Below are 19600 nucleotides of genomic sequence, written 5' to 3' on the forward strand. Positions count from 1 at the left end.
TTCGGTCCCTAATCCTTGAAACTGGTGAATTTCTCCCGAGAAATGGTGTAAGGATCTAGCCCCAAACACTTTATCTTGTTCCTGTACAGATCTTGGTGGCGTTGATTTAGATTTCTGCATATATCCGACAGTTTCACCTCAGACAGCGTTGTCTGGACAGCCATTACTGCGAGGAGTTTGCCGTCCAATATGGAGTCGTAAACAGAATCACGTGATTTCTGTGATGTCAGTGGAAAAGGTCTATACGCCTATGTGGTACAAATGCAATGTAACACTAGACACTCATATATATATATATATATATATATATATATATAAAATTGCCAGACGCCATGTATCCCAAACGGGGTGGCCAACGGCTTAGAGTTAATTGTTTTACAGGGAGGGGCACTAATTCTCCACCAACCCCACTTGACACGCTAGGGATGCCAACAGCATCTGGTGTTCCCAGGCGGTCACCCATCCAAGTACTAACCAGACCCAACGTTGCTTAACTTCGCTGATCGGACGGGAAGCAGTGTACTCAACGTGTTATGGCCGTTGGCATATATATATATATATATATATATATATATATATATATATATATATATATATATATATATCACAATACATGGAACATAGAGTCAGGTCAGGTATGTATTGCACAGAGAGGGAACAACATGCTCAACAACCCAGTGGTGGTTTGCCACACTGAAATATATCACGATAGTATGTTACATGGATGTGTGTGGATCTCTGGGTGGATATTCCACTGCGCTGGGCCACTGTATATCACCACTTGTAGGGCCTAGAAGTTTCGATGCACATGTGAGAGGTTGGAGCACTACAAAGGGGAGTGTGGGTATTACCTATAGGGCAAAAGGGAGGGTCACACACCAGGGGAGGCACACAAGAGGATGCACTCAGGAATCACATATGGGAGAGTAGCCTAGTACAAATCAAAGGCCACACAGGGATGCGATACTCTAGGCAAGGGAGAGGGGTGCACACACAGGGGCTGTAGCACTGTCATTTACAGTGTAGGCCGGTCATCGGGGGGCATGAGGGGCACGCCCGGGGCTACAACACAGGTAGCTGCAGGTGGCGGCCCGGTGTGGGAAAAGAGCCGTCCGGGGTGTGTTCCTGATGTGAGTCTCGTGTGGCGTGGTCTGGGGTCCGGGTCAAGCTGAAGGGCGGAGTGATGGGCGGCCCTTTTCTGGTGGGGGTCCTGGGAGTTTGGTGGCCCTCTGGGCTGGGGTCGAATAGGGCTAGGAGGCGCTCGGCACAGCGCCTGCCCTTGGCTGAGATGGGAGTCCTGTGGGTGGACCTGGGCTGGCCCTGACCTGGGGCCAGTCTCCTGGTGCCCATCACTGTCCTGGGGCTGTGGTCTCGCATGGAGGAGGCCATCAGGGGTTAGCTACAGCTGCCCGCCCTGGGGGAGTCCGACAGCTGCTGGGGGCATCAGGGGCTGAGCTGCAGAGACCGGATGCCTGGCCTCGGGGTGGTCTCGTCCCAGGTGCTCTCTGACGGGGATCCTGTGGGGGAAAAGTCTCCACTCTTCATGAAGGAGGGGGGGCAGGAGGGGTGTCTCACTTGGCCACAGGAGGGGCAGGTTGAGCCAGAGACGGCGTCCTCATAGGGAGCCTCTGAGTCATGGAGGAGGAACGACCGGTGGCCTGTTTCTCAGCCTGGCGGGCCTGATGGTCCCTGCCGGAACTCCACTCCAGGGCGGAGGAAGGTCAGGAGGACACTCCTGCCTGACGGGTCTGGGGGACACTGCCTAGGCTCCCTCCTGGGTAGTGGTCGAGGAAGATCCAGTGGATACTCCCTTGAGCTGACAGGTCCAGGGAATGCTGCCAGGGGACCACTCGTCCCGGGGACAACAAGAAGAGAAGTCTCGGCGGGCCCTCTGGCTTTTGCGGCAGGTCCGATGGACTCTGCTGTCCTCCTGCTGTCGAGGGATAGTGCAGGGGGATAACCGGTGGTCTCCCCCTGTGGCAGACACGGTGGATACCACCACGGGGCCCACCGCCCTCCTGGGGAGCACAGGCAAAGGTCATCGAGGTGATGGTCTGAGATGCCTGCTCCAGGAGGTGGGTGGCAAGAGGAGATCCGGTGGATGCTCCTCGTACAGTAGATCCTCCAAGATCCCTGCTCCCGGAGGTGGGTGGCAGAAGGAGGAGGACACTCATCCTACAGTAGATCCGGTGGATGCTACTGTGCCGCTGCTCCCCTGGGGTGAAGTAGGACTGCAAGCACTGGCTGCAGCTCTCCCTCTTGTGAAGGTAGGTCCGGTGAACTCTGCATCCAAGGGCCTACTTAGGACTTCCCTAGGGCAAGACCCACCCCGATTCTGGTGAGTGCTCTCTCCATCTGAGGGTAATGCAATCAATCTGAGTACTTCTTGGTGGTCTGGCTGCGTGGAAGAGGGGCGTCGGGTCATGGGGGATGTATGTCACTGTGGCGTGGAATGCGGGTGTATCTCCCCATTGCTTCCTCTTGGGATGGGGGCTACATCCCCATGTCCTCGTGGGGTGGTGGTGTTGGGCTCACTCCACCGGGTGCGCATTTCAGCAGGTATCTCAGTATTCTCTCTGGCTTCCCCTCTCAGTCTCCACTAAATGCCTCATACCCTCTTGTCCCCTGCTCCTACCCATTGTTAACCAACATAAATGAAGGTAATGATGAAATGATCCGTCAGGTATTGATCATATTAATATCATACACCTCTGTTTTAAGCACCAATAAATCAATAACATACAATACCTCGGTATACTTGGTGTTATGTAGCGTAGTCAGGGCTCCGAATTCTCTGGTCCAGCTACGGTCCAGCCCTAGGGTTCTTTGTTCACGACTGGGTCAGAGTAAACAGACAAGGAGGGGGAAGTCCAAACACCAACTGGCCAAAAGCACATGTATATTAACAATAAGCTGGGTTACAATATATCACACACTACAGTCTGTAACCAAACCTAGTTCATACAGAATATTAGCTGACACAAAACAATATACCTTACACTAAATGTCTGCACCTAGTTCATACTGAGTATTGACCAACACAAGAAACGTATCTTCACTGGCAAGGAGTAATCTCACTTTACAATGCACATATAATTCCTGCGGTAGGTCAGGTATGTCCTGTTCCTGTGTACATATAACACTTCCAATACAGTTTACTTCAGTATATACAGCGCATGACAGGGACAAAGGACATTCTCATTCTACAACCATTCGCATGACATAAACGGAACCTTACACTAGCTATGACACATCCCCGTGACATAGACGAGGTCTAGGCTATCTTATGTTTCACTCGCGTGACATGGGACTAATGAATATACCACTTATAACCTCCTCGTGTGACAAGGACAAAGGACACTAGTATTACATAGCATTCCTTCGTGGGCCAGTCACAGAGGGTAAACCCATATTATAGAGACTCAGTGTGGACGGAGTATGACTGGGAAGGGGGGGAGAGTATATGACAACACAGGGGCAGGGACACAACAATGATACTTAGAGGAAGTTCGTCGTGTATTGTAAAGAGGGGAGTCACACTAGGGAAAGCGACCGGGACCTCCCGTCTCATACCCGCACTGGCTATCAACGTGAGTTTTTCTTGGGGTTGCAAGTTCACTGATCCAAGCAAGGGGAATGGGTAGAAGCATCACTAGGGACAGTGGGGAGGGTCATCTTTAAACATTAACACCACCAGGAGACAGAACCACAACCTTAGTGTCTTTCTACTCTAAGGTACAGGTGGGGAGGGGCACTAGGGTACGGTGCAAGGCCCACTATACAGGAAGTCACAGGTGGCAGCTGGGCATAGGGGGCGGGCCGTCAGGAGTGTGTTCCCGTGGTAGGTTGCTGTCTGGATCGCCACGGGCCCTATGGGAGCTGGCGCACGGCCCTCTCTTTGTAGGGGCCCTGGGTGAGGTGTGGCCCTCAGAGCTGGGGTTGAATAGGGCCAGGAGCCGCGCAGCACGGCGCCTGCCCTTCAGGGTCCTGGGGACAGACCTAGGTAAGCCTGAGCCAAGCGTCGTCTGTGGGTCGGGTGGCACCCTTCCGGGGCCGTGGTCCCATCCGGGAGGGGTGGCCGTCAGGCGTTGACTGCGGCCGCCTGCATCAGGAGGGGCCCGGTGGCTGTGGTGGGCGGTAGAGGTGGCTCGCCTCCTCTGCGGGCTGCGGTCTTGCCTGGGGGAGGAGGCTGTCAGGGGTGGTCTGTGACCGCTCACTCTGGCAGAGCCTGTCGGAGGCAGGGGTGGAGCTGCAGCAACAGGACACCTGGCCTCGGGTTCATCTCACCCTGTCTGGTCTCTGCAGGGAAGCAGTTCCCACTCTTCGGATGAGAGGGGCATCTCACTCCACAGCAGGAGGGGTGGGCTGAGCAAGGGGCATCATCATTTAGTAGGAATCCCAAGGGTCACGGAGGGGGAGCAACTGGTGGCCTGCTCCCCTGCTTGGCGGGCCTGATGGTCCCTGCCGGAACTCCAGACCGGGGCACGAGAGGGAGACCCGGAAGGCACTCCTTTGGCCAGACAGACCCGGCAGGCACTACCTAGGTTCCTGCTCGGGACAGAGGCGGGAGGAGGTCCTGAGGATGTTCCTTAGGGTGCCGCTGAGCCCGGAAACAACGAGAGGGGGAGGCCTGGCGGGCTCTCCTGGCTTACGCCACAGGTCCAGTGGACTCTGTGTCTCTGCCGTCGGGGGTGGGGCACTTGTCCTAGGGATGATTTTTTTTTTTTTTTTCAAAGAACAGAACAGAGGAAGGAAAAACATATGAATAAAGAAAAAAGTCCATACACCAGATTACTGGTGTCCTCTGTTCATGAAATATCTGTAACAGTTAGACTTGAAAAGCTGTGGGTTGAAGTTTGGAGGGAAACAGCTCTGGGGAAGCGAGTTCCAGAGAGATGCAGTTCGGGGAATCGAAGAATTCTGATAAGCAGAAGTTCAGCAGTATGGCTGAGTGACATTCCAGTCATGAACACTACCAGATGCCCGTGTAGCACAAGGGAAGGCATGGAGAGGTGGCACCATGGACGCAACTTCATCTGAGCATTTGCCATAAAAATATCTATAAAATAATGCAAGGGAGGCAACGTTCCCTCTTACTTGTAGGGGAGGTAGTTTATTTGTAATGTCAAGGTTGTTAATAATTCTAACAGCTTTGTTCTGAATTTTGTCTAGCTGTTTTAATGCAACCTCTCCACATCCATTCCACAAGGGTGAGCAATATTCAAGCTCAGAGCGCACATAACTCTTATAAATTATAGCTAACTGCTCATCAGTGAAGAAGTTACGGACTCTGTACAATAATCCAAGTTTCTTTGAGGCGGTTTTAACAAGTGATCTAACATGAGAGGTCCAGCTGAGGGCATTGTTAAGTGAGACACTGAGAATTTCAATACTTTTGGAGATAGGAATTAAAATACTGAATAGATTAACGGAGGACAGCCAGCCCAACACCCCCAGAGGGAGCCTGTGGATGGGTGAATAGAGTGTAACTTGACTCCGGGCGACAGGGACATAAGTCCGCCCAGGTTGCGCACCCCTATGACCCAGAACTCGCCTGCCACCACCGTAGCAGTAAGAAGAGACTACCTTCCGGGCGAGCTGACCACCGACAGGATCGATGTGGAGCTATTACTCTAGCTCCAGTCAGCACCCCTGAGACAGCCAGGAGCCACTCAACCCTTCTACAGGAGACGGCCTGCAGCCACTCTGGAGGTAATCAGGAGACAGCCGGTACCTGCTCCCTCCTTCGTCAGGAGACGACCTGTAGCCGCTCTGAAGATGCCCTAAAAGAGACGGCCAGTAGCCGTTCAACCCTCCTACAGGAGACGGCCGGTAGCTGCTCTGGAGGTAATCAGGAGATGGCCAGTAGCCGCTCCCGCCTTTGTCAGGAGATGGCCGGTAGCCGCTCCGAAGGTGCCCTAAAGACAGCCAGTAGCCGCTCAACCCTCCTACGGGAGACGGCTGGTAGCTGCTCTGGAGGTAGTCAGGATATGGCTGGTAGCCGCTCCGAAGGTGCCCTAGAGACGTCCAGTAGCTGCTTGACCCTCTTACAGGAGATGGCTGGTAGCCACTCCAGAGGTAATAAGGAGACAGCTGGTAGCCGCTCCTGCCTTCGTCAGGAGACGGCCGGCAGCCGCTCCAAAGGTGCCCTCGAGTCGGCCTGTACCCACTCCCCTACACAGGCCACAGCCAATAGCCGGGCCTTTGCGATGGCCGGTAGCCGTGCCCCTGGAAGGCCACAGCCAGTAGCCAGGCCCTACAAAAGGAGACGGCCAGTAGCAGCTCCTCCGTCAGATGCTGAATCCCCTCCACGAAACTACTACCCAGAGGGAGGCCCCAGCCTGGAGAACTACTGGAGAGGCCCCGTGACCACCATTGGGTTCTTCTTACTACAGCCAGTCCCCGAGAGGCCTCGCCTGACACCCCGACGGAGGCCGACGCCACAGCCCGCAGGACCTCCAGACCACCCCCAGGACCCCCGGGCGGGACATCCCCACACCCCGACACTGGAGACCCTCGTCCTCCATCAGGCGCCTGAATGAACGATTCAGGTAGCTGTTCGGCCCCAGCCCAGAGGGCCAGACTCCAACCCCGAGCCCTGAGAGAACCGGGCCCTCCGCCACCCACAGCCCCAGACGAGAGAGGACGTCCCTACAAGTGATTTCGTAGCCTCTGAACATGGAGGCCCCAGGCGGAGCTTAGCCCATCAGTAGTCAGGCTGAGTCATTCCTGCCACCCTTGTACCTGACTGCCACCACACCCAGTCCCGATGGTGAGTGACAGTGAAAGCACAGTGAAAGTGATACAGTGAAGCGAGGGCAGAACAGTGAGTTACTAGAACACGGGAAGTCAGAAATAAAACCTGTCAGTGTTAGTATAAAAGAAAGGTGGAATAGATAAAGTGATCGGAGACAGTGAACACGGCCGGGCAGTGAGTAAAGTGTCTGTCTGAGTGAACATAATACCATCATGGTAACATAGCCTCACGCTGAGATCAGTCGGAGGCTTCCAATGCCATAGTAATAATGAATCACGTGACAGACAAACAAAGTGGACTGCCAACAGTGATAACAGTGCCCCGGCCCTAGTGAACGGAACTCCACCTGATAGATAAACCCTGAACTTCCCCCGAGTGACAGTATTTGTTTTCACTGCCCTAGGACTCCTGGTCTCAGTGCTATTCACTTTACCTGATCTTGTCTCAAATAGTATCCTGCGTGATACTAATACCCACAATCTAGACCCAAGGTTTATAATTTTTCAGAATAATTACTCTTGTGACATCTACCTGTTCCATTTGTAGAATTTAGCAATACACGTGTAAGGTTGTTGCCTTGAGCTTTTGTGTCCTGCCTCTCTCTTATTTGTTTAAGCTCCAGTCTAGAAAGAGAACCCAGCTACACACTAGGCGTTAGAGGGACGGGAAGCCAACCCTAAAACACATAGCATTACAGGAATATTAGTAGCATTGAAGGTAATGTACGAATCTGGCAATATCCATCTATTAGTAAATTGTATATATTTAGTTTTACTTGCATTAAATGAGACAAGGTTGTTTTGTCCCCATTCACTGGTCGTAGATAGGTCTTGATTTATGGAGATAGCTGTACTGAGTTGAGAGGTAGAGATATTAGACTTTGTAAATGGGTGTCTGAGTGTGAATGAACTATGTAGTGTTGAGTCATCTGCATATGAGTGGATGGGATTGTGAGTGACAGATAAGAGATCATTAATATGAACCAGAAATAGGGTTGGCGCCAGAACTGATCCCTGCGGCACGCCGGCATTAATTGAGTGGAATTTCGAATATACTCGTACATCATCTACTTTTACTCTTATTTTCCTGTCACTAAGATAAGAAGAAATCAAAGGAACAAAAGACGTTAGTCCATAGCAAGGGAGTTTGGACAGCAAGGAATGATGCCATACTCTGTCGAAAGCTTTAGTAATATCAAGGGCTACTGCATGAGTTTCTCCATGTAGGTCAATTGATTGATGGATGGTATAAGTTAGGAGATTGAGTATGTCAGTGGTGGATCTTTCGTGGCGAAAACCACATTGTCTATCACTAATTAAGTTGCTGGATTCAAGATGTTTAACAATGTGCTTATTAATTAAAGTTTCAAATACCTTACCAAGACAAGATGTGACAGCTATTGGTCTATAATCAGAGGGGTCAGAGGAACTTCCTTTCTTCGGAATTGGGTGGATATTGGCTTCTTTCCATGAATTTGGGAATGAAGAAGTATGTATGCATAGTCTGAATAATTTAACTAGAACAGAGGCAAGTTCAGGGGAACAATTTTTCAAAACAATTGGCGAAATTCCATCTGGGCCTGGAGCTTTGTCGGTAGGTAAATTGTCTAGGATGGATTTTACGTATCTTGTCTGTATTTTAAGTGCGACAATTTCGGGAGAGTCAAGTTCTAGTACTGGGACATTCTGGCTGGCATCCTCTGTGGTAGAATTTCTGGCAAATGTAGCCTACTGGCAACAATATCCGATTTTCCCACGCAGGTCATTTGTAATGTTGCCATCTGAAGATTTTAGTGGGGGAATGGAAGATGTCTTGTTAAAGTTATTACTGAAAGAATTAAGAGTTGACCAGAATATTCTACTGTCATTAGGACTGTTAAGAAGTTTTGATTCTTGCTTTGAGGAAAGTTTGATTTAGATAGATTTATTACAGCTTTTGCATGATTTCTAGCAATTTTAAATTGAGAGTAATTTAGATGTTTTTTTATTTTAAGTAAGAGTTATATGCTAATGACTTTTGGGCTGTTGCTCTGGCGCAGTTGCCATCTAACCATTTTGGAGAGTTCGATCTTCTAGTGAACTGTTGACTTGGGATGAATAAATCCATACCAGCTAGTATTAAGTCGCAAATGTGGGACTGGGTAGAATTGGGATCACTAGAGAAGAAAGACTGCCATGGAATGTCAGCAAGATAATTTCTAAATCCATCGCAGTTTGCCCTATCAAAGTGCCATCGGGTCACCCTGACAGGTGCAGAACAGGGAGGTGTGAGGGGGTAACTAATATGAGGCTTTGATGAGATTGTGGTCAGAAGATCCAAGTGGTGACAGTACCTCTATCCTGTATTGATCTGGATTATTTGTCAAGAATAAATCCAAGAGATGGGCATTATGGACAGGATTATCAGGTATTCTGGCTGGTTGCTTTACCAGTTGGGTCAGATTAAACGATTCTGCAAACAGCTCGCGCTCTGGAACAGCGTCGTCAGTCCTGGCAGAATGCAATAACCATTCAACATTATGCATGTTAAAATCACCCAAAATGGTAATGTCGGTGCTAAGGGCAAGGTTAAGGTACCTCGACTGTGTGGATATGTAATCAATTACACTGGGTTCCAAAGAAGCATTGGGAGAGTGATAGACTACACAAATATATTTGGTAATATTTTGATAATTTAGTTTATACAATGAGTAATCAAAACTGGATGAGGTGAAGTTTAAAATAGTGTCAATTGCATATTGGGATTTGATATAACAACAGGTGCCGCCCTTGTTACGGAAGTTTGCAAGGAGATGGTAACCGGGAAAACAGAATGGGGATGTATCAGTAGAGGGTGAGATTTGTGGTTCTGTGAGGAAAAGGGCCAAAGGGGATATGGACTGAAGGAAAAAATGAACTGAGTTTAAATTAGTGCTTAGGCCACAGATGTTGGTGAAGAATAAGGCCGAACTTTCACTTCTCCGCTGACGAGCATTACCGGAAATCGCAACAGTCGCTGCCGGCACAGTCACTTGATGACGACCGGGAGGACCCTGTGCCACCAGCCCTACCCTGCTGGTGGTGGCAATCCGAGGTACCACCTCATTTGATAGTAATATTGCAGCGGCCATTGCTAAAGAGAGCGAATAGAAGGTGTGATATGTTATGTGCATGTACTGTAGTATGGTGTAGACAGTTGAAGGTACAGGTATTGAGAGAGCATGCTGGCCTACTCACTGTGTAAGTGAAGGCACTGAAAATGTTCAGCAAAGGGAGATGGTCAGGATCAAGTCCTGAGGGGTGATGAAACGGGAGCTCCAGCTCTCCCTATCACCAGCTTGCCATCCACCTCGGGATGGGAAGGGGAGGACCGGAGGGCTCTCTTGGCTAACACCACAGGTCTGGCGGACTCTATCCTCCTGCCATAGGGCTGGGGCAGCTCAGGAGACGACTGGTGGTCTGTCCCACCTAGGTTGCTCCGGTGGAGTCTACCTCTAGGCCCGCCTCCCTCCTGGGAAGAACCAGTGAAGGCCGTCTGTGGGACGTGCCGACGTACTGGCTCCCGAATGTGGGTGGCAGAGGGTGGAGAACCGGCAGTCACCCCACACACAGTAGGTCCAGCGGACTCTACTGTGCCGCTGCTCCCCTGGGGTATAGCAAAACTGGAGGCTCCAGTGGAATCCTCTCCTCTTGTGAAGGCCGATCCGGTGGATACAGCATCCGAGGGCTTGCTTGGGACTTGACGATTGCAAGTCCCACCCCGATTCTGGTGAGTGCTTCTTCCACTGGAGTGTAGTGTACTCAGACTGCGTACTGCCCGGTGGTCTGGCTCCGAGGAAGAGGGGCGTCGGGTCACGGGGGAGATATGTCATTCCTGCTCGGAAGGCTCAGCAGGTGGAAGAGCCTCCCCGTCATCTCCTTGTGGGGTGGGGGTCATCTCCCTGTACCCTCCTCCTGGGTTGGTGGTGTCTGGCTCACTCTGCCAAGCAGATATTTCATCACCGTCACAGGGGTGGAAGTCAAGTCCCCGTGATTGGAGTTGGTAAAGGTTGACCGTGGGGGTGCGATGCGAGGCTGTGAGGTGGTGTAGAAGGGTAGTCCAGTGGAGCACTGGCTGGTTGGGCTGTTGATGCAGGGAGTAAACCATGGTGAGGGTGGATGGTAGGGGTGTGTGCCGCAGGAGGTGGAGGAACTGTGCGGTGCCATTGAGGTGGCGCTTGGATCTGACGGTCAGGGCCCAAAAAATATGTTTTATCTTCATCTTAGTTGGCGGAGGTGGAAGGGCGCGATGGACGGTGTCTGGCTGTAGACTGGAGACAGGTGAGGCCAACTTGCTTTTAAGAGGCTGGCCCTGGTTGGTTGCTTTACGTCTAGCGGCCATCAGCTGCTTCCAGATGTCATGTATAGGGCAGTGGTGACTGCATATGGAAAACTCCCAAGGGTTAATGGAGATGAGGTTGGTGGTCTCTCTGGGACCGGGGTGTTTCTTGGTGGGGACGGCCCTTGGTAGGGTGGGAGGTTCCGGGGGCGGTGTGCTTCTGGGGGACATCCGTGGCTTGGTGGGGATAGGCTTACAAGTGGGGACTCGGTTTACCTCCCCGATTTGTTGAGGGGTGATGCAGGTGGCAAGTAGGTGCTTCACAAGAAGGATATCCTTGTCGAAGTCCCCAAATGGGTCATAGATGGTAAAGTGTTCTCTAACGACACTTGGGAAGATCCATAGAAGGGTGTTGAACACATGTTGGTCCCGGGTCGTCCAGGTTCCCTCTGTATGTCAGGGCATCTAGTTGGGAAAAGGCGGCAACTTTCCCGAGCAAGGGTGTGACGGCCTGTGTCACAGTTTGCTGAAATTGGTCCTGTTTCAGCTCCAGGACTATTTTTGTGGCGATACTTGATACGATTTTTCCCAGGTGGGGGGAGTGTGATGGCTATTTTTTTGCAGTCGTTTCAAAGCTTATGTCCAGTATAGCTTTGATCATGGACACGTAGGTGTGTATGTCATAAAGTTCGGAGTCGAACTTGAGGAGTTGTACGTGTGGTCTGGCAGCCATGTTTGCGATCTTTCCTCCTTTTTTGTTGCTCTACTGCTGGATCTAGAACCACCGCTAGCCACCAGTGTTATGCAGTGTAGTCTGGGCTCTGAATTCTCGGGTCCAGCTACGGTGCGGGCCTTGGGTTCTTTGTTCTCGACCAGGTCAGAGTAAACAGACAAGGAGGGGGAAGTCCAAACACCAACTGGACAAAGGCACACGTATATTAACAATAAGCTGGGTTACAATATATCACACACTACAGTCCGTGACCAAACCTAGTTGATACGGAACATTAGCTGACATGGAACAATATGCCTTACACTAAATGTCTCCAACTAGTTCATACAGAGTATTGACCAACACAAGAAATGTATCTTCACTGGCAAGGAGTAATCTCACTTTACAATACACATATAATTCCTACAGTAGGTCAGGTACAGTATTTCCTGTTCCTGTGTACATATATAACACTTCCAATACCGTCTAGTTCAGTATACACAGCGCGTGACAGGGACGAAGGACATTCTCATTCTACAACCATTTGCATGACATAGACGGAACCTTACACTAGCTATGACATCCGCGTGACATAGACAAGGTCTAGGCTATCTTATGTTTCACTCGTGTGACATGGGACGAGGATACCACTTATAACCTACTCGCATGACAGGACACCATTATTACATAGCATTCCTACGTGAGCCAATCACAGAGGGTAAACCCGTATTACACACTCAATGTGTACGGAATAAGACTGGTAAGGGGGAAAGAGTATATGACAGCACAGGGGCAGGGACACAACAGTGATACTTTGAGGGAGTTCATCGTGTATTGCAAGGAGAGGAGTCACACAAGGGAAAGTGACCGGGTCCTCCCGTCTCATACCTGCACTGGCTATTAACGTGAGTTTTCCCCTGGGGTTGCAAGTTTACTGATCCAAGCAAGGGGAAGGGATAGAGGCAACACTAGGGTCGGTGGAGAGGGTCTGCTTTAAACATTAACACCACCAGGGGACGGAACCACAACCTTAGAGTCTTTCTGCTCACATGTACAGGTGAGGAGGGGCACCAGAGTACTGTGCAAGGCTCACTATACAGGAAGTTGCAGGTGGCGGCTGGGCGTAGGGGAAGGGCCGTCAGGAGTGTGTTCTCGTGGTAGGTCGCTGTCTGGATCACCACGGGCCCTACGGGAGCTGATGGACAGAGTGGTGGGCAGCCCTTTCTTTGTAGGGGCCCTGGGTGAGGTGTGGCTCTCGGGGCTGGGGTCGAATAGGGCCAGGAGGCACGCAGCACGGTGCCTGCCCTTCGTCGTAGTAGGGGTCCTGGGGGCGGACCTAGGTAAGCCTGGGCCAAGGTTCGGCGCTGGGTCGGGTGACGCCCTTCCGGGGCTGCAGTCCCATCCAGGAGGGGTGGCCATCAGGGGTTGACTGCAGCCACCTGCTTCAGGAGGGACCCGGCGGCTGTGGTGGGCAGTAGAGGTGGCTCGCCTCCTCCGAGGGCTGTGGTCTTGCCTGGAGGAGGAGGCCATCAGGGGTGGTCTGCGGCCGCTCACTCTGGGGTAGTCTGGCAGTGCCTGTCAGGGACGGGGGTGGAGCCACAGCAACAGGACACCTGGCCTCAGGTTCGTCTCACCCTGGCTGGTCTCTGGCGTGGTACCTGCAGGGGAGCGCAGCCGCTCACTGTGGGGGAGTCTGGCAGTGCCTGTTGGGGGCGGGGGTGGAGCCGCAGCGACAGGACATCTGGCCTCAGGTTCGTCTCGCCATGCTGGTCATTGGTGGGGTACCTGCGGAGGAGCAGTTCCCACTCTCTGGAGAAAAAGGGTGCCTCGCTCAGTCACAGGAGGGGCGGGCTGAGAAAGGGGCATCACCCTCAGTAAGAACCTCGAGGGTCGCGGAGGGGGAGCGACCAGTGGCCTGCTCCCCTGCTTGGTAGGCCTGACGGTCCCTGCCAGAACTCCGGGCCGGGATGTGAGAGGGAGACCCGGTGGGCACTTCTTCGGCCAGGCAGACCCAGCGGGCACTGCCTAGGTTCCTACTCGGGAGAGAGGCAAGAGGAGGTCTGGAGGATGCTCCTTTGGGTGCCGCTGAGCCCAGGGAAGACGGGAGGGGGAGGTCCGATGGGCTCTCCTGGCTTATGCCACAGGTCCAGCGGACTCTGTCCCTCTGCCATCGGGGCTGGGGCACCTGTCCCGGAGATGACAGGTGGGGGAGCCCTGGTGGGCTCTCCTGGCTAGTGCCACAGGTCCGGCAAACTCTGTCCCTCTGCCGTCGGGGCTGGGGCATCTGTCCCGGGGACAACAGGGAGGGGAGGCCCGGCAGGCTCTCCAGGCTAACACCACAGGTCCGGCGGACTCTGTCCTCCTGCTGTCGGGTCTGGGGCAGCTCAAGAGATGACCAGCTGTCAGACCCACTTAGGTAGCACCGCCGGAGTCTACATCTGGGCGCGCCTCCCTCCTGGGGAGAACCAGCGAAGGTCGTCTGTGGGACGTGCCGACGTGCTGGCTCCCGAAGGTGGGTGCAGAGGGTGGAGAACCGGCAGACTCTACTGTGCCGCTTCTCCCCTGCGGTATAGCAAAACTGGAGACCTCCTTGGTGTCCTCTCCTCTCGTGAAGGCCGATCCGGCGGATAGGGCGTCCGAGGGCTTGCATGGGACTTGATCATTGCAAGTCCCACCCCGATTCTGGTGGGTGCTTCCTCTGCCGGAGTGTAGTGCACTAAGACTGTGTACTGCCTGGTGGTCTGGCTGCGAGGAAGAGGGGTGTCGGGTCATGGGGGAGATATGTCTTTCCTGCTCGGAAGGCTCGGCAGGTGGAAGAGCCTCCCCATCATCTCCTTGTGGGGTGGGGGTCACTTCCCTGTACCCTCCTGCTGGGGTTGTGGTGTCTGGCTTGCTCCGCCGAGCAGGTATTTTACTTGACAGCTATTTCATCCTGTTGTAAACTGTTACATGACATTCTTTTCAAGTTTAATCTTGTGTTACAAGGACATACGATTGTTTATCATTAACACAGGTTATGTGTGGTTTTGGACGTCCATTAATTCATATTAATGTGGCAATTTACGCCTTACATTATAAACACGCAAGGTTTATTTTCCTGTCATTATTGGATGAACGAAACGAATCAGGGATCGGCTTTGACGAACCACAAATTCTCTGCCTTAACAAAGATGTTCCGGCCTTTTGTCACAACAGTGACACGATGTCATTATGTGTACGAATGGATGTGGGTCAGTCGTATACATAATGACATTGTGTCATTGTTGTGACAAGTGGTCGGAACATTTTCGTTGAAGCAGAGAGTTTGTGGTTCGTCAAAGCCGATCCCTGATTCGTTTCATTCGTCCAATAATGACAGGATCATAATCCTTACGTATTTATTATGTAAGACTTAAATTACCACATTACTATGAATTAATGGATGTCCAAAAGCATCCAACTTGTGTTAACGATAAACAACCGTATGTCCTTGTAACACAAGGTTCAACTTGCAGTGAGTATGTCATGAAACAGTTTACAATAGGATGAAACAGTTGGCAGGCATACCGAAGTATTGTATGCTATGATTTGTTGGTGCTTAATAAAGAGGTGTATGATGATATTAATATGATCAATACCTGACGGATCATTTCATCATTACCTTTGTTTATGTTGGTTAATGGGTGAGAGTCGGGGACGAGAGGGTATAAGAGGGGTTCGGTGGCGACCGACAAGGGAAGCCAGAGAGAAGGGTAGGGGAGGTGGGAGCGAGAATGTATGAGAAGACAGCAAATCTTTCAGCAGATGCTGTTCACTATACTATATTTATTTGTAACATTCTTATAAAGGACCTAAGTATATAGACACTAACACATATTACGATATAGATCTTCTTTCACTTTCGTGCATTTCTTATATGTTGTTGTATAACAGCACATTATTACACGTTAAACGCCTTTATATACTTACCCTTACTGGTTCTGATTGTCTATAAAAACAGTCATGACACATTGTAACATCAGCTTTGGCCGCTCCACATCTGTCCAGCAAAGCTTACTGTGGTGTTGGGGGGGGGGGGCTGAGGGGTGTTTGATCGCCTGGTTGCTCATTGGCCTTGACACTAGCTACTAGGGGGGAGGGGGGGGGAATTAGTGCTTTCGGGTGTACAGTCAGTAGTGTAAGTTTCCACTACATCTGCTTCACATTTAGGGTATATTAGTTACTTTCCTCCTTGATCCATCATATCGAAGATCATCATGGATAATCAGAGACACATTACCAAGCCTCTCTCAGAAATGTCAGCAGAGGAAAGCAAGAAGTTGAATAGACATTATTACAGTGCTCTGACTAAACTTGGTTAACAGTAAATACACCAGTGTATGAAAAACTACTTTTTATTTCATTCAGACTTTATTGGTGACATGTTGGCTACAATTTTGGCTGGACTGATAAGAAATTATTTGAGTATTCATTCCAACAACATGATCTTAATAAAGTCTAAATGTGACTTCACATTCCATTCACCTGCTGCACCAGCTGCACAGTACATACACATACACAGAGAAATCGTGAACAATAACTGTACAATGCTGGTCAATAAACGTACATCAGCAACAAAATTATTCTAACTTATCTTCAGATACATTGACCTGACTCTCACAGGCTACCATTTTTAGGGTTATTTATGTCCCTCCTCCCACCAATTTCATTTACTAGTGGGAACAAGATGAGGATGATATTCTTCCTCTACAAACCAGAAGTACTGAACAAGAGGCCGTGCATTTTTTTTTTTTTTTTAATACCTCTAAACTTCGCTAAACCTCATGGCAGCCTGACAGTTTTGACCTATATCCTCTATAATACTGTACTATACTTTTATACAGAACTCTGAGCAAATAACCCATTCTGCACCAAGTCTCTCCTAACATTCTTGCTACTGTCAAAGTGATTCAACCTTCTCAGGGTTTTAGGGCTGGGAAATTCAGCAGGTGCCTGGCAATTTCACTTGCCTCATCCAATATAACAGGACTGTTTATTTCAAACCCTCCCCCACTCTTCCATCTTGCTGATATCCTTCTATCCACCCTTCCCTGCACAAACCATGGGTGTGCTGCACTACCAGACATAGGAAAGCACATTGCGCATGAACACATTTCATATTTTAATTTGTTTAATTTTTCATCTTAAATGTTGGGACCAACTACCTAGCCCCGGGCTCCAACGCTCCTCATGGGGCAATGTAGGATTGGATGATGGATGGATGGATAATTTTTTAAAATGGCAGACTTCACACAAGCTTAAGGAGTTCAAAAACCCACAACACGAGAAATAATTTTTGTGCATAAAATGTGCAAGATATCCCTGAGGGGGTTAATTTAACCTGGGGAGACCATTTTTACTGAAGGGGTCAGAAACAAACTCCATTAACTCTATTAGTAAAATGATGTCCCTCCTGTTTTATTCTTGCTACTGCCGGATCACTTTGTTCAATTTAGGGATATCTCTTGTTCTGGGGGGGGAAAAAAAAAAAAAAAAAAATGAATTCTGAAACCCTGAGAGAAAAGTTTTAAATCTCTCTAAACTATCATGTTCACTGGTGGCCAATATTATTATCAAACGGCATTTTACCTGGACAAAAAAGCATTATAGCTTATGGGTTGTGATTGACATTATTCAAGAAGCAAACAGCTTTGTGACTGTGCTAAAGAAAAAGATAATATGCTGTCCCAACACTGCTGTAACAAGCAAGCTAACCTATCATCTTTCAGCTCTATGCAGTACTGAACATACACTGTATATGGTAACTGCTTCAGTGCTGTTTTGGATTTGGAAGAAAAATACAGTATCTACAATACAGTACTTCCATTAGGTGGAAAATATTATACAATACTCACTTGAGTCATTCACAACTTTGTACACATACTATACACATGCTATAAGCTGTAATATCTAAAAAACTAACTTCACCCCTTCAAGCCAATGACATTTCTTTTGTTTTATTCTTGCTACCTTTAGATGATATTAAATAACCCTGGGCAAATCCCTTGAAAAAATGGGGGTTAAAAACAATATCCATTAAGGTTCTTCACTGTGGGTGAACTCCCCAATACCATGTAAAATATTCAAGTTGTAGAAAGAATGGAATGAAAGCTACATCTTGGTGCTGAAGGGGTAATATGCCAGTAACTGGCTTCAAAGTTATACAACAATTTAACATCAGAATAACCAATGCTGCTCAACCGAGACTTGGTCTGTGCATTTCCATAGCAATGGAAAGGAAAAACCTACTTTAAATACTTCCTCATACTCCCCTCAATCTTCTGATGCATTTTCTACTTTGCTCTCTCAAGACAATTTTATTTACTTTAAGACAGACTTTTAAAACTGGAGATGTTAATATGGCCTCCATAAACAAACTACAGTACTACTGGGTCCTCCTAAGCTGAATAAAATTGTCAGGTAGCTAATAATAAGGATAAAATCAAAAGCATGTCAGCATACTGAAGGGGTAAATAGATATGGCCCTTGTTCTAATAGTAACGTTCCCTCGTCAGCACTTCTGGTATGGAATGTACAGTTCTCCCCTTCAATCCACTTATGTACTTTTCATTTTATTCTAGTTTTCTCCACACAATTTTTCTAGGCCTACAAGAGGTTTTTCACACTGTAGAGGTAAAAAGATAGTCTCTCCATAAAATCATCTGAAGGAAAAATTAACTAAAAAAACATATACCACTGGATTGAAGGGGCTAATAATCATAAGCAACCCTCCTGAACACAAGTGTGAAACATTTCCATAACTGAAAACACATGGAAACACAGCTATATAAATACACCTGGGAGGAAAAATTATAAAACTCTGAACAGTTAAGTAATTACTTAAGACTAGGCATATGTAAAGAGTAGGTTTCAATATGTAATGCACTTTTAACATTCTAAATCAACATATGACAATGCATCCATACTCAGCACCTCCTGCCACTCAATGGAAATTATATACAAACATGAAAAGCTTAACCTCACTAATAAGGTAGAACTGGTCCTCCTGAACACATGTCTGAGGCAATGCAAGCTACTAAGTGTCCCCTTTTAAATCTCTTATTTACAGACGAGACACAAATAGCTTGGAAACACCTTCATTATAACAACATGACACCCCACATTATGACATATACCTCTTTGCTCAGCTCAATTTTTTCATCAAACTACAGTACTTCTAGTGCATTTTCACTCAACAAACTGAAATCTCACATTATGACATTTACCTCTCTGTTCAGCTAACAACTTTCATCAAACTGCTTCTGACCCATTTTCATTCAACAAGTTGAAGGCTTGAAAAGCATATCCCTGAAACAACAGAATGCATGAACTGATACCTCTATAATTGCCATTATTGTTATAATTTAGCTGAGCTGAGCAATGGTAAACTCTACAACCAGGAATACAACCTGAAACAGTGATCACATGACAAGTGTTCTGCATAATTTTCAACAATACAAAACTTCAGTTACAGAATTTATCTTCTTTTATGACAACAAAAACCCTGTTTTATGTATGTTGGTCATAAGTATTGTACACATGAAATTAATCCTGAACAAATAAAAAAGTTTTGCACAAATCCCAATGACAAGTGCAAAATTTTCTATGGTCACAGTTTCTCCTATTTTAATGACGGAAAAAAAAAATGTGGATTACACAAGCCCAAAATATAGCTACTTAATTCAACTGAATGTTATAAGAATATGATGATTAACTTATGTTTAGTTTTTGTGTGAGATTCCCAATCTGACCTACATCCATCGCAGACACAACCAACATAGGAATGAATAGTTCTAAACCCATACAATACAATGACA

General features: G+C 48.7%; 1 non-coding gene across 1 annotated transcript; it reads right to left on the reverse strand.

The window, feature by feature from the left end:
• Window positions 1-426: 426 nt before the first annotated feature.
• LOC145406979 (5S ribosomal RNA) lies at window positions 427-545 on the reverse strand. Its single transcript, XR_013898644.1, has one exon. It is a non-coding gene; the product is annotated as a 5S ribosomal RNA (ribosomal RNA).
• Between the last annotated feature and the right edge of the window lie 19055 nt (window positions 546-19600).

Source organism: Coenobita brevimanus, chromosome 71 (genome assembly GCF_032717465.1).
Source record: "Coenobita brevimanus isolate Jiangsu-jjx chromosome 71, ASM3271746v2, whole genome shotgun sequence".
Taxonomy (NCBI): domain Eukaryota; kingdom Metazoa; phylum Arthropoda; class Malacostraca; order Decapoda; family Coenobitidae; genus Coenobita; species Coenobita brevimanus.